Raw genomic sequence first — 16,327 nt, 5'->3', positions numbered from 1 at the left:
ACTAAACCTTCTGATTTTAGGAATTATCTGCATTTAAGTCAAAATGTTACATTAACCTGAATGAAGTTTTCAGTTGTTTCACAGAAATCTCAAAACTCCAAGTATGAAGGAAGGAACTTAGTTTTGTGGGAAAAAGACACAAGGGACATTGGCTGCTAGCTTTGTCACTGCTCCAGACCGGCCTGGAATCTGGACCTGGGTCTCTGGCTCTGACTCCAGGCTCTGATTCATATCCTTCTCCAGTGTCTGGAATCATCCTGCTTGTCTCGTTATAGCAGCAGTCCCCGAATGCCTCCACACCTCGATTCCTAAAGCTCTGCCATGATTGTCAATAAAAGAAGTTATATTCTAATTTGACTCTGAATGATAGATTTAGATCTTGAACCATTCTTGGAACTTAGGAGTCTTTTAATAACTTTGTATTGCACACGGGACAACATACAGTGACTTACTAGCAGTCGATGATTGACAGCTGTGGACAGATGAATGGATAAACAATTGCCAGCGGTGTGCCTTTCTTGGGAATCCATATACATGGCAGAGACTCGAGAGCACCTCAGTGCTGCCCCATCCCAGCACAGAGGTCAGCTTTTCTTTTAAATAAAGTGCAAAAGATCATGAAAGCCATGATGTGGATTATGTGTGTCAAAAATCGAGCAGATGTGATGCTGCAGAGCTGTGTATTCCTTATGTGTCTAAGACAAAAAGATCACTTTAAGAGTGTAAGTCTAAGCCCCTCTGCATAGCATCTTCATTATGGGGACCCACACCCAGCTTCCAGATCTGGGAGGACAATACTCACTTGGATGCACAAATCAGGACGTGGGAGGGCACCAGGCTGCTTTTGGTATCGACCCTGAGGACAGATCATTTGTGAGTTCTGCCTTGCCTGCTGGTGTCATCGGAGCTCGACCCAGCATAGGTGCTGTCATTAGCAGGTGGAGGCCTTGCCTGCTCTTGCCTCCTTGTCCACCTCTGTCTGCCTGTTCTCCTCATCACTCTTGACGGGCAGCTGAGGGACAAACACCATCTTCACCCCAGATCATTGTGCTGCTGTGACCTCCCTTGCCACTCTGGGTTGCGCTGTGTCCTGAGGGCAGCTGCCCGGTTCTGAGGTGCTGGCAGGTGAGGACACACCTGCATATGGGGTCACAGGAGGATGGGGTGGTGGGGTGGTCTAACCCCAGAGTCCCTACCTAAGACACAAAATGGCCTGCAGACTGGTCTTGTTGCCATTTGATTTTGAAACCTCGTCATCTTCCTGGACTCAAGGCAAGAGAAGAAGCAAATTGTGTTTTAAATGAAAGCAGCCCTGCCCTCAGCTCTTTCTCCCACACCAGGTTCTTACAGCTTCTCTCAGTGGCGTCCAAGAGTCTCCCGTGTCCATGGTGACATCCTGGGCTGCCCACATTGCTCCTGACCAAGGACAGACACACAGTTCTGACTGAGGTCCTCTTCTGCAGCGACTTTGGCCATTTCCTCTGCCCCTTTGAGGATGAGATTCAACCTTGGTATGAAGCACAAGATATCCCCAGACTAATTTCTCTCCAACTCATGCTGCCACTGGCTGGGTAGGCTCAGTCTCTCAGGAATGGCTCTGGTGCTCTGACCTCCGCGCCTGCCACCTCCCCCAGAACACCCTGCCCCCTGAGGTCCTACACAACATCCTCCGGAGTCTTGAAGATTCCTCCCTTCTCTGCAATGTCCTCCTTTCTCTGACTGTGCCCTTCTTTGTCTGCAGTCACAGGAATAATGACCATGATGATAGTCACTGATTGTGCCATACTTACAATGTGCCACACATTGTTCTGAGCCATGTACATACATGAATACACTTGTTCCTTAAAATAACTCTATGACATATGTACTGCACTCCCACTTTGCAAATGAATAAACTGAGGCACAGGATGGTATGTGGCAATGCCAACATTTACACCGAGTGGCCTGGCAGATGTCATCCACTGCCTGCTGATGCCAGCTTCTCCCCACGGCCACTTGGGCACGTGCATTGCTTTACGGTGAAGTAGCAGGCACACTTAGTGTGCACTCTCAGCCACATTAGTGGGCTCAGAACACTTGAGCCAATCACTTTAATGTCGGTCCTTAGCTTCTGCACCTGTGAAATGGTAAGACCACGGCTCATCGGAAAGGGTGTTCTGAACACTAAGCGGCAACTCACATGGGATGCTTGGAATAGACCATGCCCCTGAAATCTCAGGGTGTGCACCCTCCACCGCCATCACTGTTAATCTATATCATTACTGTTTTACAAGGGGCTTTTCACATCCATTCACCCGTGCTCTGTTCCCAGCCTCCTGGGGCAAATGGTCACATCAGTGAAGTGGGAAAGGCCTTTGGAGAACAGAAGCCACAACACCAGGAGACCAGCTACAGAAACCCTGGTCTCCACAACTGCTAGTCTTGTTCCTTAGCTCTCTTCTCAGTCCCCATGCTGACAGCGTCTCTGCTGTGCTCATCTCCTCCAGGCCCCACCAGTGTCCAAGGCACCCAGAACCGCCTGTTGCTCAGTGCTGCCACTTCCCCCACCCCGGAGCCTCTGCCTCCCGCCTCTGCATCCTAAGGGACTGACCCTGCCTGATTCTGCTCGTGAGGGCCGCGAGCAGCCCCTGCATCCGACTGCTTGGTGCCTTCTATCTCCTCTCTCAACAAAATCCTCAGGTATTTGAGGCAGGAATACTAGTGCAAGGGCCCCCCAATCCCTACTTAAATCATCCAGACTCTGCGCAGTCCCACGCAGGCTCCTGCTACAATTGACTTCTGTTTCCTTCAAGCAGATTTCCCTTATTACCCAAACTTCTTGGCCCTGCAGTTCTTTAATCTGCAAAACAAGGCACCCGAGCAGGATCTGGGATCTTCAAAGTCAGCCTGAAAGTCTCCTGAGGAACCACAATTTCCATATTGGCCTTCCCAGGAAATTGTCTTTTGAAGAAGGTTCCGAGGCTTAAAACAAGTTTCAAACATTTGGATTAGAGGATCCTGCCCTTCCTTCTGCCCTCACCTTGCATGCATCTAAAAACACCCCAGCACCCTCTAGCTAGAAGGAAGTGCTCAGGCCTCTGAACTATTTAACAATCGTCTGGCTTCTCCTCTGCCTTCCTGCTTTCCCCGTGTATTACTGTTGTCAGGAGCATGAATCTCTGTGGTCACCTCAAGCCTGAGACCTTGAAGACCCTCATAATGTGGCCGCTGCAAATAGAATTCCAAGTCCCTTGCAAACACAGAACCCTGACTCTATATTTTCTTTAAATAAATGAACACATTTAAAAAATCTAAGCTCTCTAGGAAGGGTGTGATTTTAAAATTCTTTGCTTTGGAATGGAATGGTAGAAAAAGAAGTGAGGGGAGGACAAGAAAAGGTGTTAGGTCTTAGGTAATCATTATTCTAGAAAACATCACCAATACTGGGGAGAGAAAGGAAAGAAATGAGCAACAAGGCTCATTCTCATGGGCCTGGCCGCCAGGCCCAGCTCTGCCCTGGATCGGTAGCTTAGGTTGATCTTGATGAAAGAGCAATTGATGCTCTCAGGGAATTTAATGAAGAAGGCGCTGTGTCTGTACTGCAACAGTTCAAGGAAAGTGACTTATCACATGTTCAGAACAAAAGCGCATTTTTATGTGGAGTTATGAAGACCTACAGGCAAAGAGAGAAACAGGGCAGCAAAGTGCAAGAGTCCACAAAGGGAGCTGATGAAGCAATGCCTTGCTTGAGAGGACTGGTTATACTCTGGATGTAACAACAGGACAAAGGAAGTATGGTGGTCCTCCACCAGACAGTGTGTTCTAGGTGTGCAGCCTGGAACTGGAACAGAGGCCTTTGCAGGTAAAATACCAAGAGATCTGTATGAGGATGAGTTGGTGCCCCTTTCTGAGAAGGCCGGTCCCATTTGGGACCTACGTCTTATGATGGATCCACTGTCTGGTCAGAACCGAGGCTATGCGTTTATCACCTTCTGTGGAAAGGAAGCTGCACAGGAAGCTGTTAAACTGTGTGACAGCTATGAAATTCGCCCTGGTAACCACCTTGGAGTATGTATTTCTGTGGCAAACAACGGACTTTTTGTTGGATCCACCCTGAAGAATAAGACTAAAGAAAACATTCTGGAAGAATTCAGTAAAGTCACAGGTTTAACAGAGGCTTTGGTGGACATTAACATCAACCTGATGACAAAAAGAAGAATCGGGGCTTCTGCTTCCTTGAATATGAGGATCACAAGTCAGCAGCACAAGCCAGACGTTGGCTGATGAGTGGCAAAGTAAAAGTATGGGGAAATGTAGTTACAGTTGAATGGGCTGACCCTGTGGAAGAAGCTGATCCAGAAGTCACAGCTAAGGTGAAAGTTCTATTTGTGAGAAACTTGGCTACTACAGTTAGAGAAGAAATACCGGAAAAGTCATTTTCTGAATCTGGAAAACTTGAAAGAGTAAAGAAGTTGAAAGGTTATGCATTTGTTCATTTTGAAGACAGAGGAGCTGCTGTTAAGCCTATGGATGAAATGAATGGAAAAGATATAGAAGGGGAAGAAATTGAAATAATCTTAGCTAAACCACCAGACAAGAAAAGGAAAGAGCACCCAGCGGCTAGACAGGCCTCCAGAAGCACTGCGTGTGAAGATTATGACTATCACCCTCCTTCTTGCATGCCACCACCAATCAGAGCTCGAAGTTGTGGTGGAGGTAGAGGTGGACATGGCTACCCTCCAGATTACTATGGCTATGAAGGTTACTATGGTTACCATTAGCATGACTATCGTGGAGGCTATGAAGATCCCTACCACGGCTATGATGATGGCTATGCAGTAAGAGGAAGAGGAGGAGGAAGGGGAGGGTGAGGTGCTCCACCACCACCAAGGGGGCAGGGACCACACCTCCAAGAGGCAGAGCTGGCTATTCACAGAGGGGGGCACCTTTGGGACCGCCAAGGGGCTCTAGGGGTGGCAGAGGGGGCCCTGCACAACAGCAGAGAGGTCGTGGATCCCGTGGAGCTCGGGGCAATCGTGGGGGCAATGTAGGAGGCAAGAGAAAGGCAGATGGGTACAACCAACCTGATTCCAAGCGTCGTCAGACCAACAACCAACAGAACTGGGGTTCCCAACCCATCGCTCAGCAGCCACTTCAGCAAGGTGGTGACTATCCTGGTAACTATGGTTACAATAATGACAACCAGGAATTTTATCAGGATGCTTATGGGCCACAGTGGAAATAGACAAGTGAGGGTTTGAAAATGATACTCTCAAGATACAATTGGCTCTAGATCTACATTCTCCAAAAAAATATTGGCTTAACTGCTTCATCTTTAAGTAGCAGTTTGCTGCCATTTGTATTGGGCTGAAGAAATCACTATTGTGTATATACTCAAGTCATTTTATTTTTCTTCTTTTCATAAATGCTCTTGGACATTATTGGGCTTGCAGAGTTGCCTTATTCTGGGGGTTACAATGCTTTTATCATTTCAGGCTTCATTTTAGCTTCAGAACAAGTTGTTAAATCATGATTTTGCAGAGCCTTTGGTTCGGACAGTTTCATTTTTTTGGGATTTGGAATAGACTACGTAGGAGTATGAAGTGTGCTGTAAATAAAAATACAAGCTAGTGTTTTGTCCTAGTAGTTTTAAGAAATTAAAGCAAACAAATTTAAGTTTTCTTCTATTGAAAATAACCTATGACTATATGTTTTGCATTCCTAGAAGTAGGTTAACTGTGTTTTTAAATTGTTATAACTTCACACCTTTTTGAAATCTGCCCTACATATTTGTTTGGCTTAAACATCAAAGCCGTGACAATTTGTTCTTTGATGTGATTGTATTTCCAATTTCTTGTTCATGTAAGATTTCAATAAAACTCAAAAATCTATTAAAAAAAAGAAATGAGCAACAATATGCCTACAAATGCAGCATAAATTGTGGGTGTGCCTGTATGGGTGTGCATGTGTGTATGTAGTGTGTGCTTGTGCATGTGTGACTTGTGCACATTCACCTATGTGAGTGTACACACATGTGTGACTTGTGTATGTATGTGCACATGTGTACTGTGTGCATGTGCACCTGCATGAGTGTGTGCACATGTGTGTGACTTGTGTACGTGTGTGCATGCTGTATGCAGATGTGCCCACACTGGTCCAGGGCTCATTCTTTAAATTCATCCTGCAAATTTTTTTGGTTGTTAAAATAAAATCTCTTCCTCCCAATTTCCTCCTCATTTCTTGTCATGTCAGTGCGCAATTAAGCATGATTTCGATAAAGCTAATGGTGTATAACACCCCGACGTATTTGAGAACACGTGCGTGACTGCTCTATGGAGGGAAAGTAGGAACACAGCTTGAACAGCCACATGAGTGACAACTGTAATTAATCTTCTGCTCTAATAACCGTGTTGTTAAAGTATGACAGAACAGATGTTCTCTCTTGAGGGCCAGCCTCCCCACCATGCACTATTGGAGTCAGGAGACCAGCCTGTTGTGTGGGTGGAATGGTGCTCCAGGTGGAGGGAAGGCAAGAAGGCCTCCTGCAGCACTGCCCACGCAACAGGCACTGAGAAGAGACCAGAGAGGAGGCAGAGCTCTTGGTAATGACCAGCAAGTGGCCTTCAGAGACTGGGCCCTGGGCCTCTTTGGTGTATCAGAAAGGAACTGCAGGCGCTGCAGCCACAGAAAGAACATTCCTGAAGGCTGCAGACAGCTGAGCTGTGTATGATGCTGCCCATTCCTGGGATGACTGTACCACCACTGGCTGTGCTAACGGGTGTGCGGGAGGCTGGTTCTAGGACTCCTTCAACTGCAAGATGCCCCACAGACTCAACATGGTTTCACAGAGACCCTAAGACTCATTACCAATTCAGAAAAATTAAAATAGAAAAAATATATCTTGAAGAAAGGGAAACAATACTTTGCCCAACCTTGAAGGCAAGGTTCTCCAACTCCAGCCACAGCAGAGCCCCCTGAGGGTTGGGTGAGCTGGGATGGCGAACATGAGCACTGCCAGCGCCTCTGGCCCTGCGTGTTGGTGACAGGGCCTCAAGGTCTGCTTCTCTAACTGAAGCCATGCACCGCCCTTGACATGCTCTGCTCCAGAATGACAATGTGCAGCAAGGTCCTCTCCAGCCAGCCCTGGGCTGTGGAACCTCAGGTGGGTGGGAAGCCTTTGAGGACTGTGTACTGGGGACCGTGCTCATTCCAAGGGCTGCCCTCCATTGTCATGTTGCATCTTCCACCATGTGTCTGTGTCTCTCCTCTTACAAGGACAAGAGTTGCACTGGGTGACAGACCCACCCTACTCCATATGCCTTGGCTTAATCAATCATGCCTGCAATGATCCTGTTTGCAATAAGGTCGCATGCTGAAGCACTTGGGGCCATGTCTCCAATGTGTTTTTGAAGGCTCATGATTACACACACAGCAGGGTAGATTGTTAGAAAAGCCACACATGGTCACACTGGCCCTATGTGCTTGAGTGATTCTTATCCTCCTTTCCCGCTAAAACTGTCCCTGAATGTATTTTACTTAGGCTAAATATCAAGACATTCCCAGGCCAGTGAAGCCCAGCCTGGCAGCAGTCACCATCAGAGCAGGTATTCTTGGGGTCATACTCTGGAGCAGCACAACCAGAACCTTTCTAGAACTCAGACACTGGCTCCCAGTGGCATCAAGGAGAAGGATCTCTCTCAGTCCCAGGCTAAAAGATAATGAGTGTTTCTGTAGGGGACAAATTCAGCTCTACTTCTCAGACCTGGACATCATGACCCTATAGGAGCAGAACAGATAGAAGTTAAGACCATGAGCTGAGCCTTCAGACTTTGGAACTTCCACTGACAAAGGTGTAGCCCTGATCTCGGAGCCTTACAACTTCTTGTGTGGACTGAACAGGGACTAAACACAACATGCCTGGCAGCTCCTCTGTTCACTTTCCTGAGATATGTTGGTCATTTTAGTCTGAAACTTAACAGTTATTATTAATTGATGGCTAAGTAGTGTTACATTGCCAGTTATCAGAAGTAAGAAGTGAACTTGGCTCCATTTCATGGAATAGGAGAGAAGGACCAATGGCCTCACCTCTGAGATACCTAGTCAGAGCTGGATGCAAAGACAGCATCGGTCACGGGATGATCAATATCATCGTAATCATCAATATCACCACCACCACCTCCACTGTCAATACCACTTCCGCCTCCATCACCACCGTCACCACCACCTGCACCTCAGTCGCCATCACTGACACCGCCACCACGTCCATCACCACCATCAATGCCATGGCCACCACCGTCATCTCCATCTCATTGTCATCGTCTTCAGCATCATCATCGCCGACAAACACAGCCATATCACCCATGGCCACAGCACGACCTCTGCAGCCAAGCCTGCTCCAAATATTCTGCAGGAAATACGGAATTTAAACCGAGTCACAACCCGCAGGGCAGGTGCCATTATCACAAGTCAGGGAGGCACAGGAAGTCCCCTCCCCTTGCTTCTCTCCTCCCTGGAGGACCACGTGCCCTCTCCTCTCCCATCTCTGCCACTAGCCAAACCCTTTCTGGGCTGACTGCAGCACTGATGGGTTCCCCCAAGCCATTCCTCCGTTCAGCCCTTTCCTGTCCTCTGATGTCTTTGTCTCTTGGGACACAGGTCCCTGAGGCCTTCATGCTCCTGAGCCGCCCATGTGTCCTAGAGCCCAGAACTGTGTGCAGCCAGCACCCACCATTCGCAGCAGACGGCCACCCTTGGCAGAGGATCTGGGCAACCGGTAGTACCCCAGGCTTATCTGACTGCCTCAGTTTCCAGCCGTGTCGAGTCTCCTAGAGCATGGCTGCCTGAGGGCAGGGCCACTCTGTGTCCCCTGTTGTGCTCAACTGTGTGTCCTCGGCATGGCATTCAGGCTAGTGTCTGCCCAACAGGCATCACAGAGACTTCTCCAATCAAGGGCTTATTTCCTCAAGCCCCCCACGAGGCTGAGAGGTCTAGTTAGGTGGGGGAAACCCCAGGCATTGGGAATCAGTAGCTCCGCTGGGAGGAGGAGGACGGTGTGCGGGGCTGCAGCGCCCTCTTGTGTCCGCGGGAGGTGGTGCCCAGAAGAAAGCAAAGGTGCCCGGGTGGCTGTGGGCGCTGCCTCAGGCAGCTGTGAGCCGTGGGTCTGAGATACTCCTCTGAGAAATGGGCGGGGTGCTTTGCTGTGGAGAAGGGGCAGGCGAACGCTGGCTTTACAGAGCAGCTTCAGGTGCCCAAAGCTGCACCTCCACGAGCGTCCGTGATCTCTGCAGACACAAAGGATCCCTGGTGCGCGCTTGCCCTCTCAGGTCTCCCGGTCTGTGCGTGTCTGTCTGTCACCACACCGAACGGCAGTCCTCCCAGGTTCCTTCTCCCCTGTCCACAACGAGTCCCTCCAAGGCGGAGACGCAGCCTCATTCTTTTGCCCCCAGAGCCCCTCTCCTTGCCTGGCACGCAGCAGCCGCTCAGTAATGAGCTGGGTGGATGAGTGAGAAAAGGCGGCGACCTGTGCGGGAGAACGTGGAAGCCGGTGAAGGCGCCCTGGCCTCGGAAGAACGACGAGAAAGACACCTGGCAGGTTTCTGCTTTTTCCGGAAGGCTGGCTGCATTCACTTTGCAAGGTCTTGAAGTAGATTTTCATGTGGAATTAACTTGTGATAAGGAAGAGACAGGAGCTTTTGGGTGACTGCAAAGAAATGCCAGCGTCTCCAGCGAGCAGGCTGTCCAGCCTCGTTCCCGTGTGTTCTCTTTAACTGAAGGCACAGGAGCTCGTGGGACGACAAACAAGGAGCGGAAACTCGGGGCTGATCCACTTCCTCGGGTTGGGGGAGGCACAGCAGCCACTCCCAGTCACCAGAAGCTGCTTGTCATTGAAAGGTAAACCTTTCTAAGGTGAATGACTCCCCAGGTGAAGATTAAATGAAATAGCCCAGGAAGAAAACCACTTAAGTACAATGATAAAACTACTTAGCAAAAGGCAACACTATCCTAAGTGGCAAAGTGGCAAGACTTCATAATTAAAGTGAGGACATCGATGAAGGTGCCTGATTTCAATACCTTTATTTAATAGTTCTGGCAGTTCTAGGAAATGGAATAATAAGATAAAATAAAATAATAGATGTAAACATTGGAAAGACATCCCTTTGTATTGATGATACAATTATACACTTAGAAAACTTGGCACTGTAGATAAAAAGATTAATACGACGGTTTGGAATGGGGACTGAGACAGAGACATGCAAAAGTGAATAACTTTGCTTAAAAAATAAAGCATGTAAAAATGGAAATGGAAAAATATTTCTAATCCGTTAGTGACAAAAATTATAAAACTTACAAGAATATGCTTAACTTTGAAAAAGGCACAGGTTCTAGGTAAATAAAATTATGAATGTCCATAATTTATAATTCTCAAAAATTATGAATTATATGTTCATGACTTATATTTTCAAAATTTAGAAATTTAAAAATTACCAAGACTTCTAAGAATATTCCCTTTTTTATTAGTATATGTTTATGATACATGATAAATACATTCATTGTGGGGGAATTGGTAAAAACAAAAAGATATTCGACACACTCACACACTCATACTAACCAGGGAAAGACACATCTGAGTTTGGGAGAAGTCTAATTTCAAGACTTTGGTTTTGAAAAAAAGAAGCAATGGCTTAAGGACTATCAGCTGAAGTTGCTCCTTGCTGAAGTGAGAGAAAAAGCCACTCTAGACATCTGCACAGATGGCAAAGAGGATGTGAAGGAGTTTCCTCAAGCAGAATTAGCATCTCTTTGGCATCTTCTTTTTCCAGTTTTGTTTTTACAAGAAAGGGATTTTTTTCCTCCTTTTTGAATTTCTACCCAGTCCTCATAGCCCCTGGATTAGTGAGACTTTGCACCATGTCATGGTGGTATCTGTGGTTGGAGAAAGCAGCTGGCTCCCCATCAAGACCGTGTGAGTGTCTTGACTGCGTCTGTATGAAAAGCTCTGATAGAAAGTGGCCAGGGAGCACTAGGTGGCAGATGGCCAAGGACTGGTCCTAATTTGTCCTGCATCAAGACTTTTCTTTGGAGATGGAGGGTTCTATGGTCCTTTGTCCAAGGCAGGAGGGAAGGACCAGGGAGAGCAGCTTGTGAACATGTTGGAGAGCCATGCTCACAGCAGGGATGATGGGACCTGCTTGTGGAGGGTAGACTAGGGTCCTGAAGAGGTCTTGTAACTACAGCCATGCTGGGAATGGGTGGGTGACCCTCAGGCAACCCGGAAGTGAGTGTCCAGCTCCTCTACCAAACCACATCATGACTGATCTCAAAGTGGAGGAAGTCCATGAGAGATGAAAACTGGGTGTCAGAACGCTGGGTTCTCCTGCAGGAGGATGAGAATGCTCATAGCACTCTCTCTGAGTGTGCCACAGCACACGTGTGTAAGGTGCTGTTAAAATGTGGGAATGTGTGTAGTGGGATACATGTAGGCAGTGACTTCAGCCAGGGCAGATCAAAGAACACGAGGAAGCATGAACATGAAGCCAGGTATCTGGCCTCTAAGACTGGCTTCAGAGAACTTTAGAGGTGGTGAAAATTAAGATGGATCTGGAGCAGGGATCTCTCTCTTTGTCTCTGAGAAACTACATGCTGAAAGTGAAGCAAAAGATCACTACTAATCTGGAGCATAAGCAAGGTCACATCATTACTGTTGTGTTGGGGCATGGAGGCTATGCCCAGAGGCTGCTCCTAGCTGTTGTGAGGTCAGGGTCACCACTGCTACAGCCAGGAGCTGACCAGGGTGAGGATTTGCTACTGCTAAAGAGCAAGGCGTGCTGCACACGTGTGCTGGGAAGCTTCCATCGGACGCCTCCCTCTGGCCGAGGTGCTGAAAAGCAAAGCCATCCGTGGATGGAGTGGCCTGTGCACCTGACTGCCATCTGGAGAGTGTCCACAGGTGCTTCATGGATATCTGCAAGCTCCTTTCCTAGCACCATGGTGCCTGGCTGTTTCCCCTCCTTGCACCCGAGCTGGGGCATCTGATGTCTTCACACAGAGGTGAGTTGCTATGATGTACTTAGCTGCTCCTGTAGCTGGCACCCAAATCAGCTTTTCCAGCACTGTGCTGACCCTCTTCGCTTGTTGTGCTGGAGCTGCTAATGCCCACAACACCCTAGTGGTGTTGTGGTGGATCCTCCACAGTGAGAAAATGCACTTCTGTTTCCTGAAACCAAGGCTCCATCTGCCCTTGCACTGGACACTGTGCCTGGACCAAACCAGGAGTGGGACTCCTGCACCCTAGTTTCCAAGTGATGGCTCTTTTGTAGATTTTGCTGGAAGTTCCTCCACCTTTGAGTCTTTCTGGGCTACGTGATTCCAGGCAGGGAGACTGAATCCAAATGACACCTGTGGACCAGAGCTGGCCACTGTGTCACTGGCACAGCAGTAGTCTAGATGCCCTTCTGCATGGCTTCCCCAGAAGTCCCCAAGTCTTAGGCAAATGTGCTGCTAATACACCCTTGAGAGCTGCCCAATCCCCAAGCCTTGCATGCCTGTGGCTAACACACAATCTGAAGTTCCCAGGCCACATCACAAAGGAAGGATGGGGGAGGAAGAGGGTCAGGGGAGACATCTGCCCAGCAAATACTAAGGGTTAGCCTAGGCGGGCCTGAGCAGCTGGAGATTCTCAGGGGATCATGGAGACCTCCCATGTACCCACTGTAACCAGAGTTCACTGTGGCTCCCAAAGTGTTCTTAAATGAGGTGCCTGAGGCATCCCAACTCCTGGGAGCCTCAGGAGAGCCAAGGGGTCGTCTGCCACACTCTGATCATCCTTTGCCAGGCTGGCTAAAGGGACTCCAGAGTCCAGCAGGGAGCCAGAGAGGGGGTGAATGGCAAGGCCACTGTTGGTCTAAGGCTGAAAGAAGGTGACAAGGGGGCCCAGGTGAGCCACAGAGGCCCTGTGAACCCCAGCTGCATGGAGAGCACAATAAGCACAGAGTGTGGCCTCTTAGCAGGGACAGTGGTGTCGGTGCCACTTCATGGCAGGCAGAACAAACAGGCCTGGCCCCAGGGGGTGCAGCTGCCGATCCTCACTCCTGCAAAGCTGTGCGCCAGTCCCTTTGACACCCAAGACTTGGTCTTCTGTGGCTGAGTTGGGGTCTCAGTCATTCCTGAGGTTGTCCTAGAAGTTCTTTGAAGAACTCTCGTGATGGCTTTGAGAGTGTGTGCTGGAGACATCCCTGCCATCCACAGTGATGGGTCAGGGGGAATAGGGGTTCAGAATTCATTACTGCTCCACCCAAGGGAGACTTGGCAGCACTTGAGCACCCACATAATGCTGGGGTCTGAGAGTGTACCCCCAAGTCCGAACGCTGGAACTCAGATGCCCACATGACAGCACTGGGGGGGGGGCCCTGTCTGAGGTGCTGGGGTCCTTGTACAGGAGGTGCTGCAGAAGCGAGTTTTTCCTCTCTTCACTCTCTCCCCATGTGTCATCTTCTGCCATGGAGGATGCAGCAAAGATATGCTGGAGGCCAAGTCCCCTTGCTCCTGCAGGTGCCAGCTTCTGGAACCGTAAGCCAAGCACATTTTTGTGTGCCATTGGTCACCCAGTGGACCCAGGGGATGCCATGATTGGCAGATGGTCAGGAGGCTGTGGCTGGTGAGCTCAGCTTCCCACTGCAGCCCAGTTCTTTCCTGTTGGGGACTTCCAGTCCTCACTGCATGGCATGTGGCCAGCATACTGCACACCTTTAGCAGTAGGCACACAGGTGTAGATAATGATTAGGCATTTACAAACATGATTATGTGCACTATTGGTAGTATCATGGCCTGTAAAGTGGTGAGAGTATTTGACATTTAGGACAAGGTAAATAATTGAAAAGGTTGAAAAATTTAATGCATGGGCTACTGAGTTGACTGTAAAATTGAAATGTCAGTATGGCACAAGTTTAGGATTTATGATCATTTTAAAACAGGTATTTGTAACCTATTTATCTGGAAGAGGGTTGAATAGAGGTATACAGACATCTGAATACATCAAAGGGCCTAGGGGAAACATTTTTAGATTTTTCTCCATAAATTACAATAATTTAGCATAATCATGTTCATAAAATACATGCAGGCAGTCCTTGCCTTCGATAGTTTGACTTATGCTTTTCTGATCTTATGGAGGCACAAAGGCAATAAGCATTCAGTAGAAACTGTAGTTTGAATGTTGATCTCTTCCTGGGCTAGTTGTGTGCAAGCTGATCCTCTGGTGTGTTGCAGGGTAGCGGTGGCCACAGCTCCCTGCCTGCTTGCCACCACGAGGGTCAGCCAGTGACACTCTTTGGTGCATGGTTTTGCTGAGCTAGGATGCTTGGTGGGTTCAGGTATTAAATGTATTTTCCTTTTCTTTCTTTCTTTCCTTCTTTCTTTCCTTCCTTCCTTCCTTTTTTTTTTCTTTCTTTGAGACAGGGTCTTGTTATGCAGTCCAGGCTGCTCTTGAATTTTTGGCAATCCTCCTGCCATGGCCTCCTGCTGAGTGCTGGGATTACAGGCATACTCCACCATGACCACCTAAATGAATTTTTGACTGATGATATTTTCAGTTTCCATTGGGTCTCACAGGATGTAACCCCACAGTGGGTCAAGAGGCACCACAGATCAATTGTGAGGACATGTCCCCATTTTATCTGACCAGGTGTTAAACACATCCCACTAGAATCTACCAGAGAAGACAAAAACTCAAGTGGAGAGAATAACTGAGGCAAAGACTTTTCTACCTAATTCTCATTTTTTTAAGAAAAATTTTTTAAAGAAACTTAAATAAAATACATAGAATAAGCTTGTTTATACAGTAAGATTTTGTCATTTGCTGACAGTCATGGCCCATGAGACGGGGAGAGTACCATCCTCTGGGTGACTTCTTTGGGCATACAGTACATATTTTTAAAAAATTTACACAATTTAAAAAAGATTTCATGGAACTTTCAAACTTAGAGGAGAATCGCAAGTCCGGTGTGAAGAGTTATGAAGATCTGAGGCTGGCTGAGGGCCAATGCCGTCTTCTCCAAGCATGGCCTGTGTGTTTCCTACAAACAAAGCCATCTCCACAAGCCCATAGCAGGCAGTGCCACCAAATCCCGGAAGGTGACACTACTGTGCAGGACTGCCATGCGTCTCACCTCCTGCCTGGCCCTTACTGACTGTCCCAGGGACACCCCAGCACCAAGGCCAGCTAGGAGCTCCATGTGGCACCGAAAACAAGGGGTGCAAGTGCACTTCTGCCTGGGGCCCAGCTGACACCAGCAAGGGGTCCAGGCTGCTGTCCCGTCTTCCTGCCTTCTATCGTTCATCGCCAACAGGGAGACGCTGGGTTCTCATGGGACCCATTCCCTGAATGTCAAAAAATGTTCCATCACACCTGCCACTACTTGCCACCCATGACCCCCAGAAACTTTCCTTGTTATGCTTGGACTCTGAGCCCCATACCAGGTGCCCCCAGAAGTGGGTGGATGTCCTTGTCACCCGCATAGCTCAGCCACCCCATGATGGACTGCCCTTCTGGGCAGATGCCTGCTCTGTCCTGGACCAGCTGAAGGTGTTAGTACTGAATGGGGGGGAGGCAGGGAACAGAGGGAGGGGAGGTGAAGGAAGAGGAGAGGAAAAGGAGGGTGAGGAGGAAAGGAAAAAGAGGAGAAGAGAGAGAGAAGGGGAGGGAGGGAAAAGAAACAAATGAAGACAAGGATGAGGAAGAGCTGATTATTTAGCATTTCAACATCCATCAGATGTCTTAGTGTGCCTGAGAGGGGGTGGATTTCACTGTGGCTTTTATATCCCTGTAATAGCTGATTAAAAATAGTATACATTACCATTCTATGCAGAAACAAGTAATAGAAACTTAAAACCCTTGTCACTGTAGCTTAAATTATAGGCTAAAAATGATATCTAATAGGTCGCTTTGACTCTGTGATCATGGGTTCTCTCTATTCATGTCCATTTTGTCTCATGTTGTGGGAACTTAACTGCTATGAGCTACAGAATAAGTGGCTTTCAAAATGTGCTTAGAGTACTGAATTACCATTCAACAGCTGTCTGACATTATCTAATACTTTCTCTGGGAGAACAAATTCAATGGAAGTGAAAGCAGTTTTAACGTTGGAGCAGATGTCTTGGCTTAGTTTGCTTTAAGTATGACCACTGTAAGCACATTCATGATCCCACTCATTTCTACAAAGAAGAGCTGCTGACCCCCCTTGACCCCAAGTCTGAGGAAAGAACTTCCTCAGGAGTTTAGGTCATTTTTAGAATTCATTTTTGAAGCTTCCCTCTTCATCTTCTACTTTGCTTTGTTGTTGTTGGGTGTCAGCAG

General features: G+C 48.0%; 1 protein-coding gene and 1 pseudogene across 7 annotated transcripts in view; one reads left to right on the top strand and one right to left on the bottom strand.

The window, feature by feature from the left end:
* Dpp6 (dipeptidyl peptidase like 6) overlaps window positions 1-16,327 on the bottom strand; it is an 863,175-nt gene that overhangs the window by 37,040 nt on the left and 809,808 nt on the right. The window lies entirely within an intron of this gene.
* Window positions 3,522-8,581, top strand: LOC101724502 (heterogeneous nuclear ribonucleoprotein R pseudogene; annotated as a pseudogene). The gene has a single exon (XR_015449919.1). The product of XR_015449919.1 is annotated as a heterogeneous nuclear ribonucleoprotein R pseudogene (transcript).

This window comes from Heterocephalus glaber, unplaced genomic scaffold (genome assembly GCF_053883595.1).
Source record: "Heterocephalus glaber isolate CG9 unplaced genomic scaffold, H.glaber_assembly_v1.0 deba00000818, whole genome shotgun sequence".
Taxonomy (NCBI): domain Eukaryota; kingdom Metazoa; phylum Chordata; class Mammalia; order Rodentia; family Bathyergidae; genus Heterocephalus; species Heterocephalus glaber.
This window is presented reverse-complemented; position numbering and strand designations above follow the sequence as displayed.